Source organism: Cherax quadricarinatus, chromosome 38 (genome assembly GCF_038502225.1).
Source record: "Cherax quadricarinatus isolate ZL_2023a chromosome 38, ASM3850222v1, whole genome shotgun sequence".
Lineage (NCBI taxonomy): Eukaryota > Metazoa > Arthropoda > Malacostraca > Decapoda > Parastacidae > Cherax > Cherax quadricarinatus.
The window spans coordinates 219,882-233,865 of record NC_091329.1 but is presented as its reverse complement, the minus strand read 5'-3'; the positions used below and the strand labels follow the sequence as shown (position 1 = coordinate 233,865).

Sequence of the window (13,984 nt, the reverse complement as noted above, 5' to 3'; positions counted from 1 at the left end):
TATTTACTTCTCTCCTAATATTATTCCTAATGCTAGACACAGTTATACCAAAGTTATATTCTACGTTCTCCTTCTGGATACTCTTCTTGGCTAACATATCAACTTTATCATGAAGGAGTAATCCAATGTGTGATGGGATCCATAGCAATTGTACATTAATTCCTTTGTCCCTAATTTTTGAGTCTATACCTGGCTTCCCCAATGAGCATGTTGTTGGAGTCATTATATGAGCCAAGAGCCTTCAATGATGACATAGAATCAGTAATGATGATAGAGTCAAGCTCAGTGTCATAGGTTAGCTTTAGCGCCATTAGGATTGCAAACAGTTCAGTTTGCAGTGTAGACGCCCATTGTTAATTCTTATGCCTAACTCAACAAATTTATTATCGTTCTTAACTAGGGAGGTGGCAACAAGAGCAGATGCAGCCCTGCCAGAAGACACCTGTTTAGATCCATCAGTGTATATAACTTGTGATAACTTATTACTACCAGCTAGGCGAAAAATTTCTTCTTGAGCAGTTGCTCTAACAAGAGATTTAAGGAAGGGATTACTAGCAATGAGCTTCTTGGGAGGGACTTGTAGGTATGTGATATTAAATGAACACATCTTCCATGGAGGGGTGAAATGCTCTTGTTGCCTACAGTGATACAGTTCATGCAGGTTATAAAACTTAATGCAATTGCACGTTTTCACAATCCATTTAGTGCATGTGAAACAAGTATGTTGTCAAGACCATTGTAGAAAGTTAAACATTGATGAAATTTAAATAAAACTTTGTTAAAACGTTGAAGTGGTGTGGTGAGACTTGGTTGGTAGTGGAAGTGGCAGTGGATGGTGGTGCCAGTGGTTGGTGGTGCCAGTGATTGGTGGTGCCAGTGGTTGGCAGTGCCAGTTGTGGCAGTAGCTCGATACACAGATGTGTTCTCCCAGCGCCAACGCTGGCATCTCACCAACATCCTCGCACATTTCACCTTTTCTTCCGTTTACCCAATATTTATCACATAAAAATGGCGACACGGACGTGCTGCAGGTAATGGTAGCGACTAAAGACGCGTTCAAAAGTCTATCACTGGCGTGGGATAGACGTAAAGCTGTATTATAACAGAGTGTTGAGTGTACACCTCGTCCACACCCACCCTACTAACCTGTTTTGTTGTGGCTCCTTTCGAGGGACACTTGACGCCGGCAACGGGCTTATGATTCAAGGAATAGGACTTGATCGCCTCTTCCTTGGATCAAACTTGATTATCTCCCATTCCCCAATTGCTCTATGACCTCTACGAATTTAGCGCTTCTCCCATGAATTAAAAAATTATAGTGGTTAAACATGTTATGGTATGGCATCCCCATTCAGGGGTTTATCTGTAGCTTATCTGTGTTTGCCTAGCAAGGGCGAGGCAGTGTTCCTGTGAATACCACTCCAGTTACTAATCACACAACTGTTCTTAAGTAAGTTTATTCAAGTACACATAAATACAGTTATATAAATTATCATACATAGCAGCATATGTGTAGATTACCTAGGATAACCCAAAAAAGTCATACAAGTGCAATTTTGTACCTGGAGACATACTAGATAAAATAAGTTTTATATATTAAGACAGTGGTAATTGTATATGATGTTTTTCCCTCTAAGGAGGTTCCTTGACACCAGTAATAATAATCTGCACTAATAATAGTAATAATAATAACCTCAACCTGCATTCCCTAAAATGCAGGGGGAATGATACATGATTATATACATTTGAAAAATCCTCTAGGATTTTCCAAGTGTATATAATCATGTATCTCTCTCGCCTGCATTCTAAGGAATGCAGGTTGAGGTTTTTATTATTTCTGGTTATTATGTAATCATGTTTACCTGGAGAGAGTTCTGGGGGTCAACACCCCCATGGCCCGATCTGTGACCAGGCCTCATGGTGGATCAGAGCCTGATCAACCAGGCTGTTACTGCTGGTTGCATGCAATCCAACGTACGAGCCACAGCCCAGCTGGTCAGGTACCGACTTTAGGTGCTTGTCCAGTGCCTGCTTGAAGACAGCCAGGGGTCTATTGGTAATCCCCCATACGTATGCTGGGAGAAAGTTGAACAGAATCGGGCCCCTGACATTTATTGTATTGTCTCTTAACGTGCTAGTTACAGCCCTGCTTTTCATTGGGGGGATGTTGCATCGTATGCCGAGTCTTTTGCTTTTGTTGTGAGTGATTTTCGTGTGCAAGTTCGGTACTAGTCCCTCTAGGATTTTCCCGGTGTATATAACCATGTATGTCTCCCTCCTGCATTCCAGGGAGTACAGATTCAGGAACTTCAAGCGCTTCCAGTAATTGAGGTGTTTTATCTCCGTTATGTATGCCGTGAAGGTTCTCTGTACATTTTCTAGGTCAGCAATTTCACCTGCCTTGAAAGGTGCTGTTAATGTACAGCAATATTCCAGCCTAGATAGAACAAGTGACCTGAAGAGTATCATCATGGGCTTAGCATCCCTAGTTTTGAAGGTTCTCATTATCCATCTTGTCTTTTTTCTAGCAGATGTGATTGATACAATGTTATGGTCCTTGAAGGTGAGATCCTCTGATATGATCACTCCCAGGTCTTTGATATCAGTTTTTCGCTCTATTTTGTGGCTGGAATTTGTTTTGTACTCTGATGAAATTTTAATTTCCTCATGTTTACCATATCGGAGTAATTGAAATTTCTCATCATTGAGCTTCATATTGTTTTCTGCAGCCCATTGAAAGATTTGGTTGATGTCCACCTGGAGCCTTGCAGTGTCTGCAATGGAAGACTCTGTCATGCAGATTCGGGTGTCATCTGCAAAGGAAGACACCATGCTGTGGCTGACATCCTTGTCTATGTCAGATATGAGGATGAGAAACAAGATGGGAGCAAGTACTGTGCCTTGTGGAACAGAGCTCTTCACCGTAGCTGCCTCAGACTTTACTCTGTTGACTACTACTCTTTGTGTTCTGTTTGTGAGGAAATTATAGATCCATCTACCAACTTTTCCTGTTATTCCTTTAGCACGCATTTTGTGCGCTATTGCGCCATGGTCACACTTGTCGAAGGCTTTTGCAAAGTCTATATATTACATCTTCATTCTTTTTGTTTTCTAGTGCATCTAGGATCTTGTCATAGTGATCCAGTAGTTGGGACAGACAGGAGTGACCTGCTCTAAACCCATGTTGCCCTGGGTTGTGTTACTGATGGGTATCTAGATGGGTGGAGATCTTGCTTCTTAGGACCCTTTCAAAGATTTTAATGATATGGGATGTTAGTGCTATTGGTCTGTAGTTCTTTGTTATTGCTTTACTGCCCCCTTTGTGGAGTGGGGCTATGTCTGTTGTTTTTAGTAACTGTGGGATGACCCCCGTGTCCATGCTCCCTCTCCATAGGATGGTAAAAGCACGTGATAGGGGCTTCTTGCAGTTCTTGATGAACACGGAGTTCCATGAGTCTGGCCCTGGGGCAGAGTGCATGGGCATGTCATTTATTGCCTGTTTGAAGTCATTTGGCATCAGGATAACATCAGATAGGCTTGTGTTTACCAAATTCTGTGGCTCTCTCATAAAAAATTCATTTAGATCTTCGACTCTCAGTCTGGTTAGCGGCTTGCTAAAAACTGAGTCATATTGGGACTTGAGTAGCTCACTCATTTCCTTGCTGTCATATGTGTAGGACCCATCTTGTTTAAGTAGGGGCCCAATACTGGATGTTGTTCTCGACTTTGATTTGGCATAAGAAAAGAAATACATAAGAACATAAGAACATAAGAACGAAGGAACACTGCAGAAGGCCTACTGGCCCATGCGAGGCAGGTCCAAGTCCCTACCGGCTTAAGCCAATGCACCCAACCTAGTCAGGTCAGGTCACATTGACTCAAGGGAGGAACACGGCAACCGACCCGTTAGCACAAGCTATCAGGTCTAACTCACACCCACCCACATCTACTCATGTATTTATCCAACCTATTTTTAAAGCTACACAACGTTCTGGCCTCTATAACGGTACTTGGGAGTTTGTTCCACTCATCCACAACTCTATTACCAAACCAGTACTTTCCTATATCCCTCCTGAATCTGAATTTTTCCAACTTAAAACCATTGCTGCGAGTCCTGTCTAGGCTAGATATTATCAGCACACTATTTACATCCCCTTTATTTATTCCTGTCTTCCACTTATAAACCTCAATCATATCCCCCCTAATTCTACGTCTTTCTAGAGAGTGCAGTTTCAGGGCCCTTAGTCTATCCTCATAGGGAAGGTTTCTGATACATGGGATCATCTTTGTCATCCTCCTTTGTACATTTTCCAGAGAATTTATATCCATTCTGTAATACGGTGACCAAAACTGTGCAGCATAATCTAAATGAGGCCTAACCAAGGATGTATAGAGTTGAAGAACAACCTGAGGACTCCTATTATTTATGCTTCTTGATATGAAGCCAAGGATTCTATTAGCTTTATTGCGAACACTTATGCACTGTTGTCTTGGTTTCAGATTACTGCTAACCAGAACTCCTAAATCTTTTTCGCAATCCGTAATATTAAGATCTACATTATTTAGTTTATATGTGGCATGGTTATTGTCCTGTCCAACATTTAGAACTTTGCATTTGTCTATATTAAACTGCATCTGCCACTTCTCCGACCACTGCATCAGTCTATTCAAATCTTCCTGGAGTGCTCGAATGTCCTCGTCAGAATGAATTCGACGGCCTATTTTGGTGTCATCGGCAAACTTGCCGATGTCGCTCTTTATGCCCTCATCTATGTCGTTTATGTAGATTGTGAACAGCAGGGGGCCCAACACTGACCCCTGTGGAACACCGCTCGTGACGCTTCCCCACTCTGATTTCTCCCCATTTATGCAAACTCTCTGCTGCCTATTTGTCAACCATGCCTCTATCCAGGAAAAAATTTCTCCTCCTATTCCATGTGCTTTAATTTTCCTCAATAGTCTCTGATGTGGGACCCTGTCAAAAGCCTTACTGAAGTCCATATACACAATATCATATTCGTTACCATGATCTACCTCCTCAAATACCTTAGTGAAAAAAGTTAATAAATTCGTAAGGCAGGAACGTCCCTTTGTAAAACCATGCTGAGATTCGTTGATTAATTTATGCTTTTCAAGGTGGCTACGAACTGCCTCGGCAATTATTGATTCCATAAATTTTCCCACTATGGAGGTTAGGCTTATTGGTCTATAGTTCGAAGCTAAGGACCTGTCACCTGTTTTGAAAATAGGTATCACATTTGCCATTTTCCACTTATCTGGCACCATGCCAGTTTGTAGTGATATGTTGAAAAGATTAGCCAAAGGTGTGCTAAGCTCCTCTTTACATTCCTTTAGAACCCTTGCATACAGTTCATCAGGGCCTGGGGATTTGTTAGGTTTTAATTTATCTATTTGCCTAAGGACCATGTCACTTGTGACCCTAATAGTGCACAGTTTATTATCGTCCTGTTCTACATAATTTATCATTACTGGAATATCACTGGTATCCTCCTGTGTAAAAACTGAGAGGAAGTATGTGTTAAAAATTCTACACATTTCCTTATCACTGTCAGTGAGCTGACCCGAGGAACTTTTGAGTGGGCCTATCTTGTCCCTGATCTTACTTCTGTATACCTGAAAGAATCCTTTTGGGTTAGTCTTCGATTCTCTTGCAACTTTAACCTCATAATCTCTTTTTGCTTTTCTAATTCCCTTTTTTATTTCTCTCTTTAACTGAATATATCGATTTCTTAATTGCCCCTCTCCTCTTTTGATTTGCCTATATATGCCTCTCTTTTGACCAATCAGATATTTTAATCTATTGTTCATCCATTTAGGATCATTTTTGTTTGATCTGATTTCCCTATTTGGAACATAATTTGACTGAGCAGCTAGAACTATGCCCTGGAAAGCATCATATCGGGTTTCTTTCGATTTCATTTATGGCTTTTGGTTCTTCCCGCGATTCCTGACTCCTATAAGATTCCTTTAGCTTAAGTTCGATGTTTGCTATTTCTCTGACCAGTGTCTCCCTACGCATTTCTGATATACATGGCCTCTTTTAGCTGCTCTGTTATTCTTTTCCGTCGCCTGTAAAGGGAGCGCCTGTCTCTTTCTATTTTACGTCTACTCCTCCTTTTTCTTAAAGGAATAAGCCTTGAGCATACATCGAGTGCCATCGAGTTAATCTGTTCTAGGCATAAGTTGGGGTCTGTGCTACTTAGTCTGTCTCCCAGCATACATAAGTGGGATTACCAATAGACCCCTGGCTGTCTTCAAGAAGGCACTGGACAGGCACCTAAAGTTAGTACCTGACCAGCCGGGCTGTGGTTTGTACGTCGGGTTGCTTGAGGCCAAAAGTAACAGCCTGGTTGATCAGGCCCTGATCCACCATGAGGCCTGGTCACAGACCAGGCCATGGGGGCATTGACCCCCCTCAAACCCTCTCCAGGTATACTCCAGGTAATAATAATAATAATAATAATAATAATAATAATAATAATAATAATAATAATATCTATTTCTAAAAGTTATACAGGCCTACCTGACATCAATGACATTACTATGCATATAGAAAGCTGCTTGTTATGCAGAGCGTTTTGGGCAAATTAGGTCAGTTTTGTCCCAGGATGTGATCCACACGAGTCGACTAACACCCAGGTACCCATTTTACTGATGGGCAAACAGGGATAGCAGGTGTCTTATGAAAACATGTCTTAATGTTTTCCAGCCATACCGAGATTGACCCCCGAACCTCAGTGTGTGAGCTGAGTGCACCAGCAGTCAAGCTACGGGACACTTGTAGCAAAGTGATCCCTACAGGTTTAGTGCCCCCATGAATGTAGAAGAAACAATAATAATAATAAAAATAATAATAATAATAATAATAATAATAATAATTATGGGGTGGAGATGGGAAGTACTGTGCCTGCACTCTGAAGGAGGGGTGTTAATGTTGCAGTTTAAACTGTAGTGTAAAGCACCCTTCTGGCAAGACAGTGATGGAGTGAATGATGGTGAAAGTTTTTCTTTTTCGGGCCACCCTGCCTTGGTGGGAATCGGCCAGTGTGATAATAATAAAAAATAATTATGGAACCTTGAAACAAGGTCCCACAACTGAAACTTATCAGTAAATATCCTGGTATTTAACTGTCTTATTAATAGTCACTGCCTGAATATACATACTGTAAAGTTCAACTAGGCAAGATTGCAGAGTACTAAAGTATATGTTGTCTGTCTGCTTTATTAAACTAACACTGTGCATCTCTCATTTAGCCATTTACCCATGTAATATACACAGACTTTGCAAAAGCCTTCGACAAGTGTGACCATGGCGTAATGGCGCACAAAATGAGTGCTAAAGGAATAACAGGAAAAGTTGGTAGATGGATCTATAATTTCCTCACAAACAGAACACAAAGAGTAGTAGTCAACAGAGTAAGGTATGAGGCAGCTATGGTGAAAAGCTCTGTTCCACAAGGCAGAGTACTCGCTCCCATCTTGTTTCTCATCCTCATATCTGACATAGACAAGGATGTCAGCCACAGCACTGTGTCTTCCTTTGCAGATGACGCCCGAATCTGCATGAGTGTCTTCCATTGCAGACACTGTAAGGCTCCAGGCGGATATCAACCAAATATTTCAATGGGCTGTAGAAAACAGTATGAAGTTCAACGATGAGAAATTTCAATTACTCCGATATGGTAAATATGAGGAAATTAAAACTTCATCAGAGTATAAAACAAATTCCAGCCACAAAATAGAGCAAAAAACTGACGTCAAAGACCTGGGAGTGATCGTGTCAGAGGATCTCGCCTTCAAGGACCATAACATTATATCAATTGCATCTGCTAGAAAAATGACAGGATGGATACCTGGAGTTTACCTGGAGAGAGTTTCGGGGGTCAATGCCCCCGCGGCCCGGTCTGTGACCAGGCCTCCTGGTGGATCAGCGCCTGATCAACCAGGCTGTTGCTGCTGGCTGCACGCAAACCAACGTACGAGCCACAGCCCGGCTGATCAGGAACTGACTTTAGGTGCTTGTCCAGTGCCAGCTTGAAGACTGCCAGGGGTCTGTTGGTAATCCCCCTTATGTGTGCTGGGAGGCAGTTGAACAGTCTCGGGCCCCTGACACTTATTGTATGGTCTCTTAACGTGCTAGTGACACCCCTGCTTTTCATTGGGGGGATGGTGCATTGTCTGCCAAGTCTTTTACTTTCGTAGTGAGTGATTTTCGTGTGCAAGTTCGGTACTAGTCCCTCTAGGATTTTCCAGGTGTATATAATCATGTATCTCTCCCTCCTGCGTTCCAGGGAATACAGGTTTAGAAACCTCAAGCGCTCCCAGTAATTGAGGTGTTTTATCTCCGTTATGCGCGCCGTGAAAGTTCTCTGTACATTTTCTAGGTCGGCAATTTCACCTGCCTTGAAAGGTGCTGTTAGAGTGCAGCAATATTCCAGCCTAGATAGAACAAGTGACCTGAAGAGTGTCATCATGGGCTTGGCCTCCCTAGTTTTGAAGGTTCTCATTATCCATCCTGTCATTTTTCTAGCAGATGCGATTGATACAATGTTATGGTCCTTGAAGGTGAGATCCTCCGACATAATCACTCCCAGGTCTTTGACGTTGGTGTTTCGCTCTATTTTGTGGCCAGAATTTGTTTTGTACTCTGATGAAGATTTAATTTCCTCATGTTTACCATATCTGAGTAATTGAAATTTCTCATCGTTGAACTTCATATTGTTTTCTGCAGCCCACTGAAATATTTGGTTGATGTCCGCCTGGAGCCTTGCAGTGTCTGCAATGGAAGACACTGTCATGCAGATTCGGGTGTCATCTGCAAAGGAAGACACGGTGCTGTGGCTGACATCCTTGTCTATGTCGGATATGAGGATGAGGAACAAGATGGGAGCTAGTACTGTGCCTTGTGGAACAGAGCTTTTCACCGTAGCTGCCTCGGACTTTACTCTGTTGACGACTACTCTCTGTGTTCTGTTAGTGAGGAAATTATAGATCCATCGACCGACTTTTCCTGTTATTCCTTTAGCGCGCATTTTGTGCGCTATTACGCCATGGTCACACTTGTCGAAGGCTTTTGCAAAGTCTGTATATATTACATCTGCATTCTTTTTGTCTTCTAGTGCATTTAGGACCTTGTCGTAGTGATCCAGTAGTTGAGACAGACAGGAGCGACCTGTTCTAAACCCATGTTGCCCTGGGTTGTGTAACTGATGGGTTTCTAGATGGGTGGTGATCTTGCTTCTTAGGACCCTTTCAAAGATTTTTATGATATGGGATGTTAGTGCTATTGGTCTGTAGTTCTTTGCTGTTGCTTTACTGCCCCCTTTGTGGAGTGGGGCTATGTCTGTTGTTTTTAGTAACTGAGGGACGACCCCCGTGTCCATGCTCCCTCTCCATAGGATGGAAAAGGCTCATGATAGGGGCTTCTTGCAGTTCTTGATGAACACAGAGTTCCATGAGTCTGGCCCTGGGGCAGAGTGCATGGGCATGTCATTTATCGCCTGTTCGAAGTCATTTGGCGTCAGGATAACATCGGATAGGCTTGTGTTAATCAAATTTTGTGGCTCTCTCATAAAAAATTCATTTTGATCTTCGACTCTCAGTCTGGTTAGCGGCTTGCTAAAAACTGAGTCATATTGGGACTTGAGTAGCTCACTCATTTCCTTGCTGTCATCTGTGTAGGACCCATCTTGTTTAAGTAGGGGCCCAATACTGGGCGTTGTTCTCGATTTTGATTTGGCATAGGAGAAGAAATACTTTGGGTTTCTTTCGATTTCATTTATAGCTTTTAGTTCTTCCCGCGATTCCTGACTCCTAAAGGATTCTTTTAGCTTAAGTTCGATGCTTGCTATTTCTCTGACCAGTGTCTCCCTGCGCATTTCAGATATATTGACCTCTTTTAGCCGCTCTGTTATTCTTTTCCGTCGCCTGTAAAGGGAGCGCCTGTCTCTTTCTATTTTACATCTACTCCTCCTTTTTCTTAGAGGAATAAGCCTTGTGCATACATCGAGTGCCACAGAGTTAATCTGTTCTAGGCATAAGTTTGGGTCTGTGTTGCTTAGTATATCTTCCCAGCTTATATCGGTTAGGACTTGGTTTACTTGGTCCCACTTTATGTTTTTGTTATTGAAGTTGAATTTGGTGAATGCTCCCTCGTGACTAGTCTCATTTTGTCGGTCTGGGGCTCCTCGCATACATGTCTGAACCTCAATTATGTTGTGATCTGAGTATATTGTTTTTGATATGGTGACATTTCTTATCAGATCATCATTGTTAGTGAATATGAGGTCTAGTGTATTCTCCAGTCTAGTAGGCTCTATTATTTGCTGGTTTAAATTGAATTTTGTGCAGAGATTTAAAAGCTCGTGTGAGTGTGAGTTTTCATCAGAGCTGCCTCCTGGTGTTATTACTGCAACAATATTATTTGCTATATTCCTCCATTTTAGGTGCCTTAAGTTGAAATCCCCCTGGAGCAAGATGTTGGGTGCAGGAGCTGGAAGATTTTCCAGACAGTGGTCAATTTTTAACAGCTGTTCCTGGAATTGCTGGGATGTTGCATCCGGAGGCTTGTAGACTACCACAATGACTAGGTTTTGGTTCTCGACCTTTACTGCTAAAACTTCCACTACGTCATTTGAGGCATTAAGCAGTTCTGTGCAAACAAGTGACTCTGCAATGTACAGGCCAACCCCCCCCTTTTGCATGTTCACTCTGTCACATCTGTATAGGTTGTAACCTGGGATCCATATTTCATTGTCCAAGTGATCCTTTATGTGGGTCTCAGTGAAAGCCGCGAACATTGCCTTTGCCTCTGCAAGCAGTCCACGGATGAAAGGTATTTTGTTGTTTGTTGCTGGCTTTAGACCCTGTATATTTGCAAAGAAGAATGTTATTGGACTGGTGGTATTGTTGGTACTGGGGGGGGATTTTTTTTCCGGCATTAGTATCTGTATCTGTTGGTTTGGAGTGGAGGCCATCGACTGTGGTTCCACTCCAGGAATGACTGGATTTGGTGTACGATTTCTGCCATTTCCTGCCAGTTTTTTTTCCTTCCTGGTACTAAAAAACCTCTCCCTCTTGAGTGGCTGTGGCTACCCAGGTTTTCCCATGGCCTGGATGTTTTGTATCTTTTTGTCCCCTTTAGATGGTATGCCTGGCAATTTAAGTTATAGCACAGTCTTTCCTGTACTGAAGAGGTACACATTTCAGGGTGAAAAAGCTTACAGGAAGGGAGTTTGCATTTTCCTGTTGTCATATGGGCATGGCATTTTCTAGGGTGGTCATAGTTGCACGTCCCATCTGTTTTTCCAGATTTCCCATGCCAGCAGATACCAAGTGCATAGTATGTGCACAGGCTTGGTTTCCGCTTGCCTTGGGTTTCTGTGACTGTATTCCCTGTTGGTGCATGTTTCCCTGTCTTACTTCTATCCTCCCTAGCACCAACAATGGAGCTCCCACCAGTTGTTTTTGGTAATTTATCCTCACTATTGCTATTGGAGTCCTCTTGTTTGCTATTTCCTGCGGAATTTCTAGTTTGCAATATTGGTTTTATCTTATCTTTGACTACACTTGTTTCCCTACTATGGCTCCTGTCCCCTATGAGGTCATTTATATGTATTCCTTCCTGCGTATAATTCCCGACTACCTGGACAAAATCTCCAGCTTCACCATTACTGTCTCCCAGGACAGTATCTCCAGCTTCACCATTTCTGTCTCCCAGGATAGCACCTCCAGCTTCACCATTACTGTCTCCCAGGACAGCACCTCCAGCTTTACTAATACTGTCTCCCAGGACATCACCTCCAGCCTTACAGTTTGTGACTACATGGCCAGTATCAATGAGAACCTTCAAAACAAGGGATGCCAATCCCATGATGACACTCTTCAGGTCACTTGTTCTATCTAGGCTGGAATATTGCTGCACACTAACAGCACCTTTCAAGGCAGGTGAAATTGCTGACCTAGAAAATGTACAGAGAACCTTCATGGCACGCTTAACGGAGATAAAACACCTCAATTACTGGGAGCGCTTGAAGTTCCTGAACCTGTATTCCCTGGAATGCAGGCGGGAGAGAGACATGATTATATACACCTGGAAAATCCTAGAGGGACTAGTACCGAACTTGCACACGAAAATCACTCACTACGAAAGCAAAAGACTCGGCAGACGATGCAGCATCCCCCCAATGAAAAGCAGGGGTGTCACTAGCACGTTAAGAGGCAACACAGTAAGTGTCAGGGGCCCAAGACTGTTCAACTGCCTCCCAGCATACATAAGGGGGATTACCAATAGACCCCTGGCTGTCTTCAAGCAGGCACTGGACAAGCACCAGCTGGGCTGTCACTCGTACGTTGGATTGCGTGCAGCCAGCAGTAACAGCCTGGTTGATCAGGCTCTGATCCACCATGAGGCCTGGTCGCAGACCAGGCCGTAGGGGCATTGACCCTCGGAACTCTCTCCAGGTAAACTCCAGATATCTCGCACCTTGTCTATGGAATTTGTGCCTGTGGTTTTACCTTGGCTGTCCACCTCTGATCAGTCATCACACTATGAAAGGAAGCTGCCAGAACAGTCACAGATTTAAATTACAGGCAACACACTGCCCATATTTAATTATTCAGATCCCCAAAGCTAATGCCATACCTATTACTGTTTACTCCACATCTTCAAAAGGGTACACTATAATGTTTTTGCTGACCTGAGATGCCTCCTGGAAAACTTACGGAATACACAGGCATCACGCTTGAAACAGTTACCTTTTTGATATTTCTTGTGTTTGCCTGAACCTCCATAGAAATTCAATGTTATTACAATGGTCAGAAATTTGGAATAATTTTCAAAAACGTGGAATAACTTGCTAGAGAAATTATTTTTTTTAACATATTGAATGAAAAAAATCTATGTTATTGTATTTTCCTGACTTTTTTTTTTTTAATGTAGCCTAACTCAATAATTTATCATTAAACTTTAACTTCCAAGTTATAAATTACACAATATTCCTTAACCCCTATGGGGTTATGGATATATATTAACAGAAATATATTAACAACAGTGTTCCTTAATTTTTTAAATTTAATTTTATCTCCAACCATTATTATATCTTCACTTCTTTATTTGTTTTTAATTCTCTTGAAATTTAATTTAAAATTAATATTGAATTTTTATATACTGTATACATAACTTGCATTACAATATTGCCTATGTAATTTGATATATTGTGTTAAATATATAAACATCTCCAATATATTTTGATTTTGATTTTGTTATACGTATTAATTCTAGCTTAAGTCTGCTTGAAATGCTATGCATGCTATGGACTTTACCCCATAAGAAATATACACTGCTAACTTAGCACTATATCATAACCCTATTATATCTTGTTGAGAAATAAAGATATCATCATCAAGTGTGGTTTAGACTGCATCAGTTTGTGTCATATTTAAGTCATAGATTAAGTCTTGCACAGTATTAACTCATCTCAATATGTAATTTATAAGCCATGTTATAGTTTTATTACACCATGTTATCTTTTCTTAGCTCTAATGCAAATCTGGCTCTAATTTTTTTAAAGTGTCTGACAGAGCCTCCTATATTAGCAAGTTATCCAGAAGGCAAGTTCGGTGACTTTTTTAAATGTAACCACAAGCTATCCAACAGTATAATTAAACTCTTTCATTGTAGCAAGCACTGAAATTCAAAATACTGACAGTGTTGCAATTTAAAAAATAATAATAATTTATCTTCTGAAATGGTTGAGATTTTCTTATGAATGTAATGAAACCAAAAATGAGAAATTTGATAGGAAATTTATGGAATTATACAGGTGCAAAGTTGGCAGTCTGGGCATAATTCATGCTTTGGTGATTTTGCCCACTTCCACTTTAAATTCCAATTCTCATTTCAGTCCAATTCCTAGCTATTTTGCAGTTATGCCTTTTGATTTATTGATTGAGAACAAGAAAC

The 13,984-nt window shown here is 41.5% G+C and overlaps 1 protein-coding gene and 1 long non-coding RNA gene across 14 annotated transcripts in view; both read left to right on the top strand.

Annotated features, from left to right (window-relative positions):
- The first annotated feature begins 824 nt into the window (after nucleotides 1-824).
- Nucleotides 825-13,984, top strand: part of LOC128692831 (glycoprotein-N-acetylgalactosamine 3-beta-galactosyltransferase 1) — a 151,035-nt gene continuing 137,875 nt past the window's right edge. For 10 of the 13 annotated variants that reach the window (XM_070091977.1, XM_070091969.1, XM_070091968.1 and 7 more), the window contains exon 1: nucleotides 825-1,031. The gene's annotated coding sequence lies outside the window, so the exon portion shown is untranslated. Of the gene's footprint in view, nucleotides 1,032-1,114; nucleotides 1,451-13,984 lie in introns of those variants that run through there. The other 3 variants (XM_070091973.1, XM_070091970.1, XM_070091963.1) reach the window with 3 other exon arrangements.
- The window catches only part of LOC138853721 (uncharacterized), a 181,990-nt gene continuing 169,792 nt past the window's right edge, over nucleotides 1,787-13,984 (top strand). The window contains exon 1 of the long non-coding RNA XR_011392876.1: nucleotides 1,787-3,408. This is a non-coding gene — a long non-coding RNA (uncharacterized lncRNA). The remainder of the gene's footprint in view (nucleotides 3,409-13,984) is intronic.